This window comes from Rhipicephalus sanguineus, chromosome 8 (genome assembly GCF_013339695.2).
Source record: "Rhipicephalus sanguineus isolate Rsan-2018 chromosome 8, BIME_Rsan_1.4, whole genome shotgun sequence".
Taxonomy (NCBI): domain Eukaryota; kingdom Metazoa; phylum Arthropoda; class Arachnida; order Ixodida; family Ixodidae; genus Rhipicephalus; species Rhipicephalus sanguineus.
In genome coordinates this window covers 142,654,923-142,675,076 of record NC_051183.1, presented here as the reverse complement: position 1 = coordinate 142,675,076, position 20,154 = coordinate 142,654,923, and positions in this window count along the sequence as shown.

Here is a 20,154-nt window from a genome sequence, read left to right as displayed (position 1 = left end):
GGCCCATTTCGCTAACCAACACCAAGTATAAAATACTCGTGAAAGTATTGGCAAGCAGATTGCAGTCCGTCATTTCAGAAATAGTTGGTGCGCAGCAAACGTGTGATATCAAGGGGCGCTCAGTATTAACGAACACACGTACACACGATGCGCTGTGTCCTTGAGTGCTCTAATGCTCTTCATTCTGCTGTCGCGATCCTCCAGCTTGATTTAGAGAAGACTGTGTACCGCACGACGTGCTATTCGCCATACTCGAACATGTTAATGTTGGATCGGTGGTTACAGAGGGTGTAGTGCTGGCGTGTAAAAAACTGTAATCCGCGATTAATTATCAACAAGGTGCCGGAGTCTCCCATTAAGCTGTAACGTTATGTACGCCAGGGCTGCCCAGCAAGCCCACTCTTGTTTGTACTGTAGATTGAGTGCTTATGCTTGGCCGTAATACACAACGAGACAATTCGCGGTTTTAGACTGCTTGACGCAGAAGCAAAAGTTTTGGTGTATGCCGACGATGTAGCACTGTGTTGTACCACTAGAGAAAGTGTACAAGAGACAGTTGCTGTTGTTCAAAAGTTTGGGGAAATTACACGAAGTCGGGAGAATTGGGGAAAGTGTCTCGGACTATGGTACGAAGAATGCTCATCAACCCCAGATATGATAACGTTCGGTGGTTCAAAACTGCAGTAATTTACCTGAATGTGCCCTTCGTAGACTACAAAGACACCAATGAATACTGGTTAACTACAAGAGAAGCCACAAAACGTCGAAAAACGGAAAGAGCCACGTCTCTGCGCTCTGTCTCTGTTTTCTGCCGCTCTGCTTTTTCCGTTTTTCGACGTTTTGTGGCTTCTTTTGTAGTTAACTAAGTATGTACCAACTTGCCCAACAAGCAAGTCTCCTGAATGAATACTGGACTAAACAAATAAAAGGCCTGGATAGCGGAGTGGTTAAGACGCACGCCTTCGGATCGTGGGTACGCGAGTTCGAATCCCGCCGCCACGCGATGAATTTTTTTTTTCGCCAAGATTTTCTCTCTTTCTTTCCATCTCTTTCTTTATTTCTGTCTTTGTTTCACGCTTTGCTATACGCCGGACAAATCGGCGCACGTGTTCTGAAACGAAAGCAGGAGATGAAGAAGACGACGAAGAGGAAGGAGAGGACGAAGAGAGTGCGGGCCGGTTCATGATGATGATAGTTTTGGGTCGCGACAGACGCCTTACGCCGAGCTAGAACAGCGTCGCCGTTAAAAAATTGGCCGCGTATCTGCGTGCTTCGCTGCAAATGTCGTCTAAAGACGATAGAAGAGGCGCTGCGTGAGATATGGACGCCATCTGGCAATACGTCGGGAAACATGAGTGCTATGTTGCGGGCTGGTAGTCCCGGCGCAGCAGCAGGCGAAGACTGGCGGTGACCAACGCGACCGGCGGGGACGCCAGCCAGCCCGAACACGCGGTTTGGCGGGAAGCGCCGAAGCAGAAGGAACGTCCGCATTCAACGAGTGCTCTCCACACACTTTTTTATTTACACATCGCCTGGGTAAAACAGGAATGCCAGAGCGCGCCCCATGACATTCATACAGTGCAATACGGAACCGAAACCGAAACACAACAATGAGCTCGTGCAGAGGGCACGGAGGAAGACGTTTCAGCGCAGTCGCATTTTCAGCGCAGCTTAAGAAATTAGGGTCTCTAGAATTACGTATCTGTGTATTTTCTATTAAAGGAACACAGCACCTAATACTTAACTAGTGATGTTGCGCCTCAGATAGGCGTAATGTTTGCTTTTTGATCGACAATGTACACAAGTGTGAACCTAGTCATCCGTTCAAGGTGGCTGGCCCTTGGGCAAGTGGTTCAACTTTGACCGGGTGGCTGAATCAGGCCCGAGGCATGATGGCAGTTTGGCGTCCGAGCCATGGGGCGTCGCTACCGTCGAAACGATTGCAGCGAACCTGGTACGGGCGGTAATTGAAGGCCTCAGTCAGCCTAATAAAAATAAAATAACGCGGCCACGGTAGTACACAGTAGTAAACAAAAACGTGCTTCTGCATTAAACTATAACCAGCCACGAGTATTACAAGGCAAGGTCTTAAAGAAGTTTTGTAAACATGACTGTGCGTGGCTCCGCTAGGTACCGCCGCCATCACGCCTGCGCTATAGCCTGCGCAGCGCATAAGCAGACGACGGGTAAGCACGAAAGCGCATAGAAACCAGGGTGTCGGAACGGAACGAAAACCGAAAACGAAAAACGAAAAAAACGATATTTTTGACCGGAACGAAGACGTAACCGAAACTTTATCTATTATTTCGTTCCGGAGTGAAACCGAAATTTTTTCAATTGTTTTTCGGTTCACGAGAAAACTTCGAAGTCCGAAACAACTGTGCTCATGCAATGTGAGCATATCTCAGGGTACAGTATTAACGCGTACCTCAGGCAGGAATTCCAAAGCAAAGATATGTTGAAATTGTGCGAAACACGAAAACAGTGGCAACCAGAGAGGTTTATACTAACACAAGTGGACTTTTGCGGGCATGTCACGCAGGCCAAAGTGGAGAGGGCATCGTCGGCGCTGAAGTTTATTACAGCGAAGGCTCTTATGAGATGACATCTGATTTTGGCCCCATAGTTGTCCGCCGCCGCCCGTGTCCGTGACCACTATCGCGTGAAGTAAGAAAAAATGAAATGAGAAACAAATTTTTAGGATCGGATGGGATATTTATCCGCTCCCCCTGCGTGGCAGTCGAGTCTTCCACCACAGTGCCACGCTGGTGCTTATAACTCCGTCGCAAAAATACTCTATACAGGCGTCATGTCGGGCAAGGAATCGTGTTAACATATGTAATACAGCGTGGCAGAAGAGTAAAACGACAACCAGCCATCCCACAATGCTAATTCCGCAAAGAGTGTGTGGTTTATTGCTTCTCACCCACTGCAAAGTGCTAAGCCATAATTCATCGTCATCAGCCACAGCACAAAGCGCACATAATGCCTTACAGATCTGTAGCGGCTACCACGATTCTCCGAAAAATGACAAAAAATGACATAGTGGGAACTTCGCTATACTTCAGAAAAATTACGATGATTTATGGCGTAGTGGGTACCTTGCATGTGTACTTGTACCAGTTCCGCGCAGGCCTGGCAATCTCTTTATCAGAACAGCGGTCTCGCACATCAGATAGTACACTCAATGACGTGCTGCTTCTGAGATCGTGCTCACTCCCTTGACACAAAGCACTGAGCCCACTAAAAATCGTAACTGAATTTGGAAAAAAGAAATACCATGACTTTGAAGGGCATACTGGTTTGTGCTAGTTGGTAGGAATTCATCGTACAGTTACTTTCGCACCTCTGAAGAACGTGTTTTACCCTTGTCCCGCTTTCTTAGGAGGAAGGCAAGTAACTACATCACAAATCAAATGATTTTTTATGAGTTTTTTAGCTTCAAATTTTTCCATAAAAAGACGTTACGAACCGTTACGGAACATTTTTTTTTTTCGTTCCGGAACAAAAACGGAACGGAACTTTTTGCGGTGGAACGAAACTAAAACCGAAACGAAAAACATTTCGTTCCGACACCCTGATAGAAACGCAAACTTTACCACCGCAGCGAGGAGCAGCGATGTCGCACCTTTATTGCGGCGTGAAGTGGTGCAATTCCTCGGGGAATGAAGGCGAACACTTCTTCAGAATCCCTGCTGACCACAGGTATTTATACGTTCACTATTATATATTTCCCAAGATGTTCACAAAGTTTTGATTTGACTGTCGTCGACCGTTATGATTTGAAACAGCTGAATGAACAGCGAATTTTCTTGCTGCCATTGGTTGCTGCAGCTATCTGTTTGAGAAATGGTTACGATAATAAGTTAAAATTAGTGGGCGGGCTGCAGTTTGTGGCTCGACGCGGCGTCACCTCTCAAAAGCGGAGCTGTTCGCTAGTTATGGTTGCTCACGTTAGTATATATGTGCGTGCCTCACTGCCTGACGTTACCTCTACTATCTCATGAAAGCTAACCAATTCGGATTACCGTGTCATGCAACCGTGTCTTCATAGTGTTTTGTTACGTGTTACTTTAACTTAGGCGTGCTAGTAACATTAACGGAGTGGGATAGTTGTTGTGCTCGCTGCAGCTGTTTTTTTAAGCGATTTAATGCGTGCGTATACATCACATCCGTGTAGTTTATGGGTGGTGCTCGCAGCCGACGAAAGTATCGCTCGCAAAATTATTGCGGAGGCCCCAGTAGCGAACTCGGGACACTGCCCTCAGATTGAATGTGTGCTGCGGTGTTGCACAAGTGAAAACCACCGCGTTCCTCATCTGTGTGTCGGTTTACACACCGACCGCCTGCTCGGATTTTTGTCGCCGTAAATTGTCCTCATTCCTTCCCTTCGGCGTACCTTGCCGCGCTGCTCGACGGGGGACCTTGAACCAAGCGTGATACCCACCTGCCCCTTTTCGCTCTCGGGAAGCTCCCGGAAACAGTTTCGCTTATCTCTTCATTACTCCCTCGTGATGCTTCCAACGGGCGAAGGCATGACCAAGCTCGGTTTTGGATGTTCGTGAAACAGGCCGCGCTTATCGCGCGGGGCCACTTTTTTTTCCCTCTCTAATCTGGACCCATCCCCACCGCCGCACTTTCACTTTTCTGTATTTTTTTTTCAATGCGCTGTTTCCGCTTAGCGTTTACACACCATAATTCCTTATAAGCTTACAATATCGTTTCGACTCGCAAAAGCAGTGGAAAAACAAGAACTCGACCGAGTTGTGTTTCATATATCAGGTTTTAATTCAGAAAATATTGTCGGGATATATGTAATTATCTGTAGTTATAATTTAGTGGAGATTAAAAACAAGCACATTTATTAAGCTTAGTGCCATGCCTTTAAAAGCTTGCAAGTGTGTTTACTCTACCAGCTGTTCTTTTTCACCGTTCGGTGACTAAGTTCGAGTACTTTAATTGCAGACAACCAGTTTACTGCAAGCGGGTTACCGTCCCTGCTGCTGAGACTGCCCCCCAGAGTGGAAGGTAGGTGTACCGAACAAGGATCTGTTTCATCTTTTTGCTTGGAATGAAAGGGTACAGAATATTTGGTTGGTGGTGCCACTGTAATACTGCACGAAGAGCTTGCAAAAAATAAAAACAAACAGCGGTACTTTTTTGTATTCTACACCTACACACTCGAGCAGATTGTTCTCTGAAATTAGAACAGTAGGTTGAAACGCCACAGCTGTTTTTCAATTACCAGTGCTATGAGAACAATTGCTGTACGTAAACCTTAAATGCAGGAAATGTACTCTAGGGGAAAAAAATGTTGTTAGCTTGCGCTAATAGAGTAGCATTTTGCATGCTTTCCAGTAAGAATGTCTGAGTGCACCGTTTACATGGTATGGATGAACTGATAGCATGCTGCACAAACGCAAAATGAAGAAACAGGGAGATAGAGCAGCGAAAATGGCTTTTGGCATCTCACAGTATAAATAGTTTGTACTCTGTCCTGTTTCCGTCCTTACTCCTCTAGTGTTTGTGGAGCTCGGTATGAGTTCACAACAAACCAACCTCCCTGCAAGAAAGCTTTGTTGCGTGGTATAGATATCTTTTCTTTTTCTACATCAATGCATAGACTCAGTGCTTTCTTTGTTGAGCTCATTCCATAGAGATGAAAACACTGAGTAGTTTTCCTCAGGCACATGTGAAAATTGCTCCATAAGTCTGTTGCTCAGTATTCACACGTGCAATGGAAAGTGAGGGTAATAAAATACCTGCTTGCCAGCCTTTTATAGCATATTTATTTATTTTTCTAGCCGCTTCGCCAAGCACACCCACAAGAAGGCCCACACCACCGTCACAGATTTCACCAAGTGATGGTAAGTGCAAAAAGTGAGAGAGAGAATTATTGCAAAGTACTACACATCCTGCATCTGCATAAGGAAGTATGGACCAGTAGTCTTGATGTTTTCCTAGTAGATATGGGCACCTAAGCCTGTGTAATATTGTCACAACCTATAATGTTGACAAAACCATGCATATAGTTCAGGGCCTGCAACCAGTGATTTAGTTCACGCAATTATTTATATTTCAAATATAAGGTGGGTGCGGTTGGACCTACATGGTTCACACTGAAAATTGTGCTGTCCGATTTGTTGTGATGAGTGTAGCTCTTCGAGATAGGCCAGCGGAATATGATGCACAATCAAGGTGTGCATTCATGTAAATGTGGCTTATGCAGCCCAGATAGCTATTTATGAGATGAATAATTCAAAATCCTCCACTTTGTAAATGTCATTGCCTCTGTTAAATGTTTTTGCAATGCTTTGTGATATTTCCTTAATCATGGATGATTATTTGAAGATAAAATGCTTGGAATGTATAAATCAATTATGATTCCTGTCTCAGTCGCAGAATACACATTGCTTCCAATGAAAAATGGCATGGCAGCACATAGTGGTCTGTATATTAGTAGCCCTGTGATTGCGCTCTGATAGCTTAATCGTGATTTTTTTCTTTCTCTACAAGACTGATGAAAGCCTGTACCTTCGCATTCTTCCATGTCTTTTTTTTTTTCAGCTGAGCCTGGTCTGAGCGGCCTCCAATTTTCCAAGGAGGGCAGCAGCGCGGAGCAAATGCAAGAAACGCCAAAAAAGTGGACGAAGAAAACGCAGCTCTGTGCACACCCTTCATACCAAAAAGAAGCTGCTAACACTTCACTCATGAAGTGAAAGGTACCGCAAGGCAGTCGGTCAGATGGAAAAATGGGACGAGGCGAGGCGAGGAACGCAGCAGGAGGTTTTAAACAAGCTTGAACCGGATTTGTCAAATGACCTTTTTTGAACTGCTTAAAGCACAAATCAGGCTTGGTACATTCCCAAAATAAAAAAAAAACATTGGTGCAAATGGATGAAACAATTCACTCTCAATTCACGCTTCCTCAGAGAAATGCTTCACTTGCCACATGTGCGGACACTCAGGTGCTGGCTGGCAGACATCGCAATGACACCTGGTATCATTCCAGGTGCCATGGATGCCATAGAATCAATTATTAAAGCTCGGCCTCTGCAAGACAAAGCATGCTGTCTTTTATTCGATTAAATAGCCTTGAAAAGACATTTGATGTACGATCAATCAAGAGATATAGTGATTGGCTACACATATGATGGAAACACAAGGACTTCTCGTGTGGCAAATGCAGCCGTTCTAATGGCTGTGTCTGGCATATCGAGAGTTTGGATGCAGCCAGTAGCCTTTGCAGGGTGTGTCCAGATAAGATCGAACACGAGGTCCCGGTCACCATTCCCGATTGTGATGAAATTTACTGTAGGTCTAGGCATTACACCCAGAACAATGGTTTCGCAGTTAGTTTTGCGAAAAAAAATTTTGTTCGCCTGAAAAAAAAATATAAATTTTGGCCACAAAAAAACGCTTTTCCGCCAATTTCGCGATTTCTGAATTTTGAGCGCACCTAGGAAAAAATCGGTGCACTTCTTCGTCACAATATTTATTCCCCTTAAAGAACAAGTGAAATACAATCTTATGAGTCTATTATTTTCCTTGCTTGTCGAAGCACTTTTGAAGAAAAAAATCACAAACTTGGCAAATCGCACAAAATACCTCTATTTCAGGAATTTATTGCTGCAAGCAAGTTAAAGTGAGGATAATCAAAATCGGAACATATTAACTTTGATACTTTCGCTCTCTTTTAAAATAATTCGCGTGGTTTTATCGCGCTCGGTTTTACTTGATAATTGGGCTGAAACGTAAGTAATTTACCAAAAACGCCGAATTTTGAAAATGATTTTCTCAAAAAGGCCATTTTTAATTTTTTTATAAATCCCTCTGATTGAAGTCAAGGACGTCATCTACGATTGTGCAGAAAAAAACGTTGCATTATTTTGGTTGCTAACAAGTTATAGTGCGTCAAATGTGACCATGCCAGCCTAGCGGCCGCGTCGTTCGTTATGGGCTGAAACTCGGATATAAGTTGCTAAAAATGCTTGTACGTGACATAATCACAAATCAGCAGCTCTACACCAACAAATGCGCAGCCCGGTGTCATGGTTAAGCAAGCTTTGTCTTGGGATCAGCCGCTTGACAAACCCGCAGCAGCGGCCACTCGATGCTGCGGGCACTCACATTACATGAGTACCGCTTCGACTGCGGATGAGCTCCGCTTGCGCGCCAAACTATACGCTCAGAGGACAAACGAGAGAAGCAATGCATCACTGTGAAAGTTAAAGGCCGTTAAGTGCCAACAAATGTCATAATATGCAACGAAAACTCTGCCGGCGATTTCCCAGTGAGCGCCTCCAGTAGTGCGCTCATGTGTTGCTTTTTCTTCGGGTGGCCTAAATATAATTAGGTACATTCTATGAGCAACATATGGCACAAAAGAAAGCCATTGACGTCTAAAGAAAGCTGTCATACGTGCTTCCGATGGTCGAGCAACTCAAACTGCAGTTATGCATCTCGTGCCAGAACACTTGTGCCAGCCGGTTGTGAAAAGAAGTGTGTCTAAGTCCATTACTTCATTAAAGAACCGCTTTTACAATACTGTATTGTTGGGCGTCCGCAGATAGAATATTCAACGCAAGTCGAGCGTTTATCACGATATTATGCGGCTTCGGGCATAACAGCAGGGGAAAAAAATATCCGTGCTGTATTGAAGGAGCTCACTGGGAAATTGCCGGGAGAGTTTTCTTTGCATATTATGACATTTGTTGGCACTTAACGGCCTTTACCTTTCACAGTGATCCATTCCTTCTCTCGTTTGTCCTCTGAGCGTATAGTTTGGCGCGCAAGCGGAGCTCATCCGCAGTCGAAGCGGTACTCATGTAATGTGAGTGCCCGCAGCATCGAGCGGCCGCTGCTGCGGGTTTGTCAAGCGGCTGATCCCAAGACAAAGCTTGCTTAACCATGACACCGGGCTGCGCATTTGTTGGTGTGGAGCTGCTGATTTGTGATTATGTCACGTACAAGTATTTTTAGCAACTTATATCCGAGTTTCAGCCCATAACGAACGACACGGCCGCTAGGCTGGCATGGTCACATTTGACGCACTATAACTTGTTAGCAACCAAAATAATGCAACGTTTTTTTCTTCACAATGGTAGATGACGTCCTTGACTTCAATCAGAGGGATTTTAAAAAAAAAATTAAAAATGGCCTTTTTGAGAAAATCATTTTCAAAGTTCGGCGTTTTTGGTAAATCACTTACGTTTCAGCCCAATTATCGAGTAAAACCGAGCGCGATAAAACCACGCGAATTATTTTAAAAGAGAGCGAAAGTATCAAAGTTAATATGTGCGGATTTTCGTTATCCTCACTTTAACTTGTTTGCAGCAATAAATGCCTGAAATAGATGTATTTTGTGCGATTTGCCAAGTTTGTGATTTTTTTCTTCAAAAGTGCTTCGACAAGCAAGGGAAATAATAGACTCATAAGATTGTATTTCACTTGTTCTTTAAGGGGAATAAATATTGTGACTAAGAAGTGCACCGTTTTTTTCCTAGGTGCGCTCAAAATACAGAAATCGCAAAATTGGCGGAAAAGCGTTTTTTGTGGCCAAAATTTATATATTTTTTTTTCAGGCGAACAAAATTTTTTTTCGCAGAACTAACTGCGAAAGCATTGTTCTGGGTGTAATGCCTAGACCTACAGTAAATTTCATCACAATCGGGAATGGCGACCGGGACCTCGTGTTCGATCTTATCTGGACACACCCTGCAGTGTCCCGCAATGCAACATCAGCTCTTGCAATGCACAAGCTGCTATTAGGTTTAATTATGCAGCTTGGAAAAAAAGGTCTTTTGGTAAAAGTGGTCATCTATGATCAAGGGTCAAACAATGTCAGCCTGTCAAGAATGCTGATCCATTCTCTTCATGAACCATGTTTTACTGTCAACAACTGCAAACTATACTTCACGTTTGACATCCCACGCCTGATAAAATGCACGCGGAATAATTTGAGAAAACACAAGCTCGCGATTGGCTCCGAGGTTGTTGACTGGGCGTACATTGAAACCTTTTACAAAAATACTCGCAAATCACTCATCTAACACACCAACTGAACATCTAAAAGAAAGATTGGCAAGGAAGCTCAAAGAGCAACATATTTACAATATGCCCTTTGCTGACATAAGAGTGAAGTATGCCATGCAAGTATTCAGTGAATCTGTCTCTGTAGCACTCCTCATTCTCATTGCCATTCAAGAGCTTCCTGTTGATGCTAAATTTACAGCTCAGTTCACAGAAAGAATGGATAAGATTTTTGACAGCCTGAACAGTTCGACCCTAAAAAATCAGGACAATAAGTTGCGGTATGCAGTGATTGATGGGTCGGAACACAGTGCTTCCCTTGAGTCATGCATCAGTTGGATTGCCCAATGGTACTTTGGTAGTCCTCGGTACAAGCAGCCACACACTGTTAAAGGTTGGAAGATTACAATCAAAGCCTTGTTGTTGCTGTGGACTGATTTAAAAGAGGACTTTGATTTCACTCATCTTTTCACACGTTGATTGCAGCAAGATCCCCTAGAAAACTTTTTTGGAATCATTTGTCAAAAACATGGCTGCAATGAGACACCAAATGTGTACCTATTCGTGGCGGCTCTAAAACATATTTGGATTGGCAAGCTCTTCAAGCTTTCTCAGGGAAACTGTGAGGTGACAGCAATTGCTTTCCTCAACAACTTGGAGAGTGCATCTGCATTGTTGTCACCTAGCAGCACACCAACCACAAACCACAGCACGCAGCAGGCCTCTGATTCATCTGATCTGCAGGCATCTTCACAAGATGCCACCGACATTGTGTATGAAAATGTTGTGTACCATGTCGCTGGTACTTTTGTGAACAGTGTGAGCATCGCCATAGAGCTCGCTCACGGCAAGGCAGCCGCATCGCGAGATGACCCTCAAGATGGACGATCGTTAATCGAACATGTAGAAATAAACTGTTCTCTTTAATCCAGTGTAATCGGTCCTTCCATCAAGATATTCTACCCCTTAAGTTACGTACTTACGGCTAACAACAGCTTTCTTGAACTGAGGACTAGTGAGTGCATATGCGAGAACACTCCTTGAATTGGATGGTGGCTCTCTCCATGGACGACACCAATTCTTTGCACTACTCAAGGAAAGTGGTGTACCCGAGAAACTCATCGTTTCCATTGCAGTAACCTCTGAATCATGTCTGAATTGCATAAAGGAATTAGATTAGGCCTTCAGACATGAAATCAACTATTGTGCACATTTTTCCAATGTGTGCAAAAATCTGGTGGAAAGGATGCCAATCCGGCAAGCTATTTTCTGTTCAGTTGGCTGCACTGAGAAATTTCTTAAAATATTATGCCGCACAAGGCTACATTGGAACATTACATTTGTAAACAAAAACACACAAGAAACAAAGTCAAGGCACAGTGCTGCTGCCAGCAAAAACGTAAAGTAGCAGGCTAAATTTATCCTGTGCCTTTCTAGAACATGATTATGTAAATTGTATTTCTAGTGCAGCCTTCTGCACCCATTTCCTATCCATTTTTTAGATGTGTTGTACTATTTTTGTATGTGTATATGTACGTATTTTTATGTATATATGTATATTTTATGTAGGTATATATTTATATATGTGTATTTATAATCCTGCCATGGTTGTATGTAATGCATTGACTACTTTTGCTCCTGCTGCGTTACTTTTGTATTATACAAGTTTAACTGACAAGCTTTTTTTTTAAGCCTTGCGTGCCCCTATCAGCATGAGTATTACAACCAGAGGTTATGGATTGCTTTAGTATTGGGAAATGCCAACACTTCACAAAATGCACTGGAAAACCCTGCTCGTTCTGCTTTCTTTCTGTTTGCTTGACATGGTTTGAAAGGCAATCAAACATCCAGCCTCCCAAAAAATGCCAAAATTTATATAATACTGATGACTCGTTTTACACTGAAGCAGTCTTTATAAACAGTAACAGTGTGATTAATTCACAATGAATGTTGCAAAAATAGTAGCAAAACAGCCATTTGGGCTAGTTGGTAACGGTTCGCCTATTTGCTTTAAGATATGTTGCAAAAATAGGTTGATTAATAAAAAATGTGGGGGTTTTATGTCCGAAAACCATGATACGAATACGAGGCATACAGTAGTGGAGCACTTCAGATATTTTGAGCACCTGGGGTTTTTTTAACGTGCACATAAATCTAAGCAGATGGGCCTCAAGCATATTGCATCCATTGATATGCAGCCGGGATTAAATCCCACTACGTTTGGGCCAGCAGTTGAGCACCGCAACCACTAGACCACTGCGACGGGCCACGAAGTTTGAAGCATGCATGAAATCAGGTGCTCACGAAGTCCAAAAGATTTTCAGCACCCAGGAGCTCTGTCATTTTTCAATTACAAACCTCTGGTCATGACTGTTGTGCCACTGCAAAGAACTGATGGTGTCAGCTATTCACAGGCATAAAAGATACATTGATGAAGTGCTCAGCTCTGTGAGGATTCCAGAGGGGTTTGTGCAGAAGCTGCGACTCGGTTGACATGCATGTTAGTTTGGAATAGAAGCATGCATCCATACTCACTGAAACTATTCACAACGTACTGTTTGTGTAGAGCAACTGTGTTTCTTGTTTAACTAAACTCTGCAAACTCTGACATTTCACTTCCTGAACCAACGAATGACAAGCGATGCAGTTCTAGTTGGTGACACATTATGATGAAACTTTGCAGTGTTCCCCATCTGCAATATAAGTACTGCTCAGGAAATCTTCTGACACTGTGATGGATCCAGCATGATACCTGGTAGAAAAATAATAGGGAAGCTGCGTTCAACGTTGCGCTTTACTCTACTTATTTCTTTGATACGATGCTTACATTCGTGTATATTTCATGTTACCTTGAGTATTTCGCACCACTTTGAACTTAACTAATGACCTGCGATCACTCCTGTTGTTCACCAGTCACAACCACAATGTTTCCACAAATTTCAAAGGTCACCTCTGCAATTGATTCTAGTCCACTCTTCGTTGCGTTTTTCTCCCTTTATTACTTGAAAATTAAAGCATCGCGTGTCTTGTTTACATCACGTGAGCTTGCCTGCAACACATTTACCTGGAGGAAAGCATGATCAGGGATAGCTGAGCCAAATGGTAGATTTGTCTCACTGCTTTTACGAAATGATATGCTGTAGCACTGCAGCATATTATGACATTGATCTACTTATGCTCCATGGGTTCGTCTACATGAGCCAAAGGCTATGACTGTTAGGTGCACTTTCTGTGTACATACGTATATGCAAAAGTATGTGTGTGTGTATATCTGCAAAAGGCAATGACACAATGCAGGGCAATAAAAAAAAGTACAGGAAAGGGTGTTTTTCCTGTACCCCTTGTTTTCTTCGGCTTGCGTTGCGTCATTATCTTTTGCACAGTATGAACCAACCATTCGAACAACTTGTTTTGTTATATATTTCAATGCGCGGAAATGTTTCGCTTCATGCTGTTAGTCACAATCTGTACAACTCGTATGTGTACACTTATTTACGCTGATGTAGCACTTCTTTATATGCTTACCCTGCTTATGTGATTCTATTATGCTGTACTATGCGTTTTCGTATCCTATTCATATTGTACGCGTGCTTGATGTACGCATTCCTGTATTCAGGTTTTACCACAGCAGTATTTCGAATCTTTTTCGTTTTATTTTGTTATTATTACCGATATTATAGCCCAAATATTGCCTAAACGTGCAGCAATTTACGTTTCCTTCAATAAAATGTCATGTGAAGAAAGTTATATGCGCTTTTTGCTTCTCGAGCGAGCGCCGAAAGCGGCTCTATGCAGCCGCGACGGCGCCGCTTGCCACCATTCGCCATGCTACCACAGAGGCTACAACGAAGCAGAAAAACAACTACACACATTACGTACGTACATCGGCAATAAAGAAAGAAGACAGTGCAGTAGCAATTAGTGCGCAAACGCTCGAACCGACGTCGCGGCCGCGAAGCCGGCGGCACCACGAGCGAGGAAGCGATACAGTGGCTAGAATGAAGCGACCACAAACGGGCACGGCCATATTGATTTTTTTCCTTTCGGATTGGCTCGCCTCCAGCAGAAATCCAAAATCCAGTCAATTACCGCCGCTCCCAGGAACCGCCACCGTCACCGGAAGCGGAAAAACGTCCCCATTGGCCCTATGGGTATGGTGGCTAGAAGGGGAGGTGTGATGACACCTAGCTACAACAGTACCTGTCTAGGGGCAGGGAGTACCTCCCTATGGTAACGTCAGATCCGGTTTCGCGCCAAACCGGGAGAGCCCCGACTCCGGGGATACGCTTTCCGCGTGACTCCGGCGGCGTCGCCAGCAGCGGCGGCGCTGCGATCGACCAATCTTGAACAGGAGCACGCGAAACGTAGCAACCACTGTGACACTCGCATGTGCTTGGCGCACGCTGTGTCTGTGGTTCAGATGTTTGCGCGTAAGCACTTCACTTATTTAGTCTGTATTATCTGCTAAGGACCAGAAACTACAAGACAGATTGGTTTTCCCACAGATGCAAACGCATTTTGAGAAAGTACTCGCCACTTGAATAGAGCCATGCTCTTGAAAACACGGACACTTTCCATCGCAGTTGAGTTCCATTAAAACATTTTCAACCGTTTCAGCAATCAGGATCGAGTTTGTTTAGCTTACAGAACTTGAAAGCGCAGACGAATCTCTGATAGAGAGCGAGTACATTCGGATCTTGGGTAATCGCAATAGGGAAGCCGTGTGAGAGGTTAATTAAACGTAGCTAGTCGCGACAACTATGAAAGTAAGTTTAAACTAAACAGTCACATGGTGCGCTCGTTCTCTTTGCACAAGGCCTGAAAAAAAAAGAAAAAAGAAGATCGCGTAAATGAACAACGTCACGCAGAATCAGCTGGATCCTTGCTGAAACAGCTATAATAAAACATCCGTGCACGAATTTGAACAGTCATATACGCCCACAGCAACAATTTATAGAAATCATGCCCGAAACACAAGGCAAGCAAGCTGAAAAAGAGGTCTAGCACAGTACTGATGCAGAAAGCCAAGTGGAAACTTCCTCAAACTGGCAAAGCAGCCGATTTTATTTATAGGGACCGTGCAGGCTTCGGCGAGCAGTTAAACGAGCTACAGCATTTCACAAAGGTCATGGTCTCTGTAATCTGTGAATTAATTAATATGTGACAATGCATCACAGAATATGAGAACACACACATGAGGCAGTATTATTTATTTATTTATTTGGTTTGAATACATAGAAAACACGAAGACACAGAGGAAATAGGGAGGGAACAGGCTGACAACTGCCACCTAAAGGGGCACAACGCCTGCCTGCTCATTTGGGAAAGGGGAAACATTGGGGAAAGGAAGATAGGGGGGAAAGAAAAAGGAACGAAAATAGGTAAGAAAAAAAACAAATAACACAGACGTAAACACGAATAAGTGGTCACAGGGAAAATTGTCTATACGCGCGAGGCCAAATCGGTGTTTTTTAAGAAAGTAAGTAGGGCTCGATGGGCCTGGTCACGCCGAGCAGCACAACCCCTCGGGAACAGGCAATCATCAAGGTTCGTACACTTGAGACCAATAAGTCCATATTCCTTGATGAGCAGTGCTCGCTGCATAACAAATGCGGGACACTCAAATATGACATTGTTTTTCACACTAATGCAATGAGAGCATTACCATAGTAATGGGTAGAAAAACAACTGAATTACTGTACAAAAGGGAGCCGCTTGCTTTGATTCAGCAAATCCTCACAGCTGGCAAGGTAAAGCTCAGAAAATCACAGAAATAACAGCAGGTGAGGAAGGCAAAAGTATAATGCATGCTGAGAGAGTTGCCATGCAGCTAGTTTAGCCTGCTTAGCTTGAGGTGCTTGGCAAAATTGTTTCCTCAGCAGATTGGACTTATTGACTTATTCCCGCCTTTCACAAAAACGTACAGTCGCATATAGTAACGTAAAACCCAAAACTGCGTACAGTTATAGGCTCTTAGAGTGAATTTCGCAGTCGACCTGCAATGGGGGAAGCATGATGAATCGTATGCAACACATCCATAACACTCTCGCTATGAAGTTTGCGTCCACTGAATAACGTTCAATAGCAAATAACGTTCCCAATCGTTTCTTCGCTATGGGTCTGCGGGCGCTTTAAACAACGAAAGCTTCGCCGTTTGCTTCAAGAGTACGCTGTGCATCCAGGAGCGAAGAAATGATTCAAGCGTTGTTTTTTAGGAGCCATTCTCACGTTATGGCATCACACACTGAGAGAAAAGCGGGAGAATAACTTCCAAACAAGCGCGTTCCAGCCAAGGAGGCGGCAGTACGAGGCACCCGCCTTCAAGATTGAGCGACTGCAGCGCCGCCGCTTCGTTCGCCAGCGGCGGCGTCACCTGCCCCTATGGGTCGGTGCCTCCGCCCGCTTCACTGCCCTTTCTAGTACACTGTACTTTCGTGATGACCGGGCGGCAAAAGTTGGCCGCCATTCGCGTGAATGCCGTGGGGCGGCGCTGTCGTCGGGGGCGCCGTCAGCGAACGTGGCCGTTCTCCATTCTCGGCAAGGCATCTTCGTGTATATTTCACACCGGACCTTTCCTGGAGCTGTCACATCAATCACGTCACAATTAAAGACGGGCGTGTGCTAGGTTTCCTGCGCAGAAATGCAAAAAAGTTACCATTTGAGGCCAAGACTCAACTGTACATGTCTAACGTTCGATCTATCTTAGATTTTGCTTGTGCTGTATGGGATCCGTGGAAGGCAAGTGACGTGTCCAATTTAAAAGAATTCAGAACATGGCTGTTCGGTTTGTCTGCTCTGACTATACCAGGAGTTTCAGTGTATCAAAAGCAAAAGAAAGGCTTGGTTGGGAACTTCTATACAAACGAAGGGAATATCTGAGGTTGAAACTTTTTCACAACGTTTTTCATAACCGAACAGGTCTGGACCCCTCGCGATACTTTCACAAACGGGATTGCGTTTCGCAGCGATTACATCATGCCAATAAGATAAAGGAAATAAGCTGCCGGACTGACGCATTTAGAATGTCATTTTTTCCCAGGACGATAAGCCAGTGGAATAGGTTGTCTCCTGAAGTAGCAGAAATTACTTCACATGAAGTATTTTCAAGTTCACTGCTGGGTCTCCAGTAGTGTACTCGCGCGGTTCTGTAAGGACAAAACTATACTATGAACCCGATTAATATTGTGTATATCCCATGTATCACTACGTAAGTTGACAGTGAATTGCATTTATTGTGATGTTGAAATGTTGGAATCTGTATCGAAATATTGTATTCTTCCCCCCCACTGTAATATGCCCTTGGGCGCTGTGGGACTATGATAAATAAATGAATAAATAAAGAAAGCATGAAAAAAATTCGGGGGTGTCAGAACCCCCTCAACGCCCCCCCCCCCTTAGTTACGGCCCTGGGGGCTTAGTTATGCTCCAATGCTCTCTGATCATTTTATTCGCGCGCCTCATTACGTGCGAAAGCAGATAACTTGATTTACGCCAACCAAATCAGGATTAAACCATGGCATACATGGTAATACAACGTTCGGTAGTCTTTTCAGGCTCAATTGAGAAACCAAATAAATAAATACAACATGTTACTAGGTATAGAAACTTTATTGTGTAGAACAGAATGCACTTGATGGTTTTCACGGCTTGCCTCACATCACACAAGGCTTTCTTCTTTTGACTTTTTTGTCATTCATTTCTTTGAGTTCTTGTCATTCATTCCGCTGTTTGCGCAAATGCTTTGCGCAAGCAGCGAAATTCTCTAGAAGCTGTTTGTCAGCCCTCGGAATGGCGCATGCCCACTTCAAGAACAGTTCTTGGCAAGTCGGTGCACGGAAAAGGGCACTTTTTCCGAACAAGACCTCTAGCCGGAATCACACCCTGGCACGAAGCACCAACGCTGAGTTTTTTTCTTTGAGGTAGACGGCATCTTTGCCAGCACACAGCACTCATGAATCAACAGCACACGCCAACAGTTCGCAGCAAACTACACAACTACAAACCGCCGGCCAGGCGTTGACAGCCGGATTAGCCTCTCTCCGCGGAAGCGCTGACGGCGCCCCAGACGGCAGCGCTATGTTGTGCCCTAGCGGCGATCACGCGAAAGAGGACCACCCTCTCCTATTGCTGGCCGCCGCGCTCAGCACACCTCCCCTTCTAGCCACCCTACTATGGGTATGTCACTCCACTGGCTGAATCGAGGGACGGGCCGACAAACAGAAAGACAGACCAAAATTTCGGCGTTTAAGTTCCCCAAGAAAGACCATCGTCACTGGTAGGTCTCTTCGTATACCTCCCATAGGGACGCGTAATTCAAACGTTCTGCGACGCTTGCGCCGAGAGCGCCAAGAAAGACGTTGAGTTACGGCCCTGGCGAGTGGCGGCGCTGTAATGGCGGCGATGACGCAGCGGTTACGTAACGATCGCGATGTTTACGTCGTCAGGGCAACAGTAACCAACGTTTATAGAACCAGGTAAGTTGCAAAACTCCCCGCGTCAGCCAACCCGTCGCGCGGCGCCGGGACAGCTTCCGGTTTGGTGGCGCTGGCGGCGCAACAAGCTTCCGCTAGCAGACGAAAACTCATAGTCTGCGTGGCAAACGCCGCGGCAGCCGTTCAGAAAGGGCTCGGTTGTTTACTCGCCGACTGTATATTATCGTGATTTTTCGTTGCGCTGCCGCTGCAATGTAAAACTGAGTAATATTTAGCAGCGGTAAGGCAAAGTCAGTAAAGCTATGGCTTTCAAGACCGTCCAAGATAACTGACGCTTGATAGCATAGCATACGAGTCTATTACCCTATAAGAAATTAACTATATGGCGCATTCTCGTAGCGTAATTATTTAGCTAAAGCGGATGCTTGGGCGTGTTGGTAATTATATCTTTTCGTTTTGGACTGTGCAAATATTGCGTGGTGTTAACGAATAAATCTTTGTTGTAAGTCAGCGCTGTTGTTTGTGTAATCCTTTTTCTGGCGCTCCGTAGTTTTTCGCGCTATTTTTTTTTTCGATAATTCTTCACTTTCACTTTTTTTGAAGTGAGGAGTTTTCACTCTGTACCGCGGCTGTCGTTACTTGTAATTATTGAGTGGTAAAATCGCCGTGTCTGTACTGCACGCCACAATTTCAGTCCTGCTACAGAAAGAAAAATTGTATTTATTTTTCGCACGCAATGCAGAGAAACAATTTTTCAGATATTGCATGTATGGTGTGATGCACACAAACGGCACAACTTATTTACAGTCTCAGGCATTAAACCTTATCAAGACAGCTCTAATTAACTGTAAAAATTATTTACAGCACAATTTTTAGAATCACTCAAATCAAGGCAAGTTCGGGAATATCTTTGGGATGCAATCTTCGACGAGGGTCCTTTCCGCTGGCGATTTCAACCTTAATTCTTATCGTTGACCGTGTGAGTGAAAGTATTCAGGATGTCTTCCTCATGAATGTGCATATCACATAAAAGTGATATGTCGGACAGTTTCTTGTCCATACGAGGAATGGCGCGACCCCACGTCGCTCGCTGGTCAAGGTCACGCGGGGCACAAATAGGTTACCAACCGTGTCGTATTTCGCGGGACTGTCCCGACTTTTTATACAGCGCGTTGCGAGCCGTCCCTGTCGGGACAGCTATAGACCAGAACACAGCGAATTCCATGCGCATCGCCATATTTGCATCGCGCGTCGCGCCATCTATCGCACACGCGAGGAAACAACGTGCGCGGGCTGCCACGCTAGCAGACGCCGCACAGAGCAAACGTGAAACTCCCGAAACTCAGCCCGTCGGAGAGCGTGTTTCGCGTCTTTTCTGGCCTGGACATTTTCGCTGATTTTATTGGAACATCAAGAACATCTTGCTCATGCAAGTCCACAATGTATACAGTACGTGCTGAGTGGGCTGCGGAAGCAACCTCGTCGGATACGTACGCTGTTACATTTGTAAAAAAACGTTCTCGCTGTAGTACGCGTGAATCGTAATCGCAGTGCAGCTCGCGAAAGAGTGAAACGATGTTTTGTTGCCCCATATTACAAGTTGTGCACAAAGTTTTGTGAAAGCTCATCATTTCAGCATTCATCGCGTAATAATTAGAGTACGCTTTACGGGTAGTTTCGCGGAACGTAA